Raw genomic sequence first — 1,180 nt, 5'->3', positions numbered from 1 at the left:
AACCCGTGCCCCGACCTTCCGCAGCGAGGCTCCCTCCGTCTTTTGGGCCTCCCCCGCAAGTGTCGATGTTACATGGGCAGCCGAGACGATGTTAACAAAATTGTTATTGCCTCCGGTTACGCGAACGCGGCGGGCTTACTGTGCGGCTCGCCGGGGAGGTGAGGAGCCGCAGGACGTCTCCGTGGAGTCGGTTATCCGTTTGTCGTGGAGCCGGCGCTCCTCGGCGTGGTAGCCAATGAAAGGACGAGGATTGCAGCGGCCGGGCAGCGGGAGAAGGACGAGAGGCGCCCGCGGTGGAGGAAGCGGACGGGGGAAAAAAAAGAGGGCTCGGGTGCGAAGGACGGGGCGAGAGCTCGCTTGCTCTTGGCTGCCATCTGGGGATCGTCCGGGTTTTGCAGCGTCCATCTGACCGCCCTCGTTTTTGTGAGGCTGGACCGTTGGTTGTTTCTCCTGTAAGATGGAAACAGAGCTTTGCTTCTCTGGAAGCCGTTGCTGTAGTGACCAGTGTTTCTCAACCTTGACAATTTTAAGGCATGTGGACTTCAACTCCCAGAATTCCACAGCCAGCATTGCTGGCTGTGGAATTCTGGGAGTTGAAGTCCACATGCCTTAAAATTGTCAAGGTTTAGAAACACTAGGACGAACTCGAGGATGTGCCCTGTTGGATAGGTTTGGCTATACTGGATGAATGTCTCGAATTAACTAATTGGGGGGAAAAGTGGACGTTATTTGGATTATAACGTCTACCAGCCTGCCCTCGGTGTGTGTGTGTCTCTCTCTGTGTGTGAGAGCGGGTGTGAGTGGGAATCTCCACTCCTTTGCTTCTTTTCTCTTTTATGAACCGTCGGCCTGAATGGGAAAACGTGGTTAAACAGCTGTCACGGAGTCGACGTGGGACGCTCTGTAAAAAAAAAGCTATCGAGTATTCTTCAGATCAAGACTGTCGACTTAAAAAAAAAAAAAAAAAGTTGTCATTTAAATATTCGTAAATAGAGGCCATTCAAAATTAAAGAATGACCAGTTAAGATTGGTGGCTTTTTTTTTATTAGAGTTGTATAATGCTATCATCCTGCCACACACACCTAGTGTGTTTCTCTGTATTGGGAGGGTTGCCTAGATATTATTGCCTTCAGTTTTATTCCATTCTTGTATTTTGTTTTCTGCAAAAGCAATTAAGGTG

The sequence above is a fragment of the Protobothrops mucrosquamatus genome, unplaced genomic scaffold (assembly GCF_001527695.2).
Source record: "Protobothrops mucrosquamatus isolate PMUCROS unplaced genomic scaffold, P.Mucros_1.0 scaffold3405, whole genome shotgun sequence".
Classification (NCBI taxonomy): domain Eukaryota; kingdom Metazoa; phylum Chordata; class Lepidosauria; order Squamata; family Viperidae; genus Protobothrops; species Protobothrops mucrosquamatus.
The sequence above is the reverse complement of the archived record's forward strand: the minus strand, read 5'-3'. Positions refer to the sequence as shown.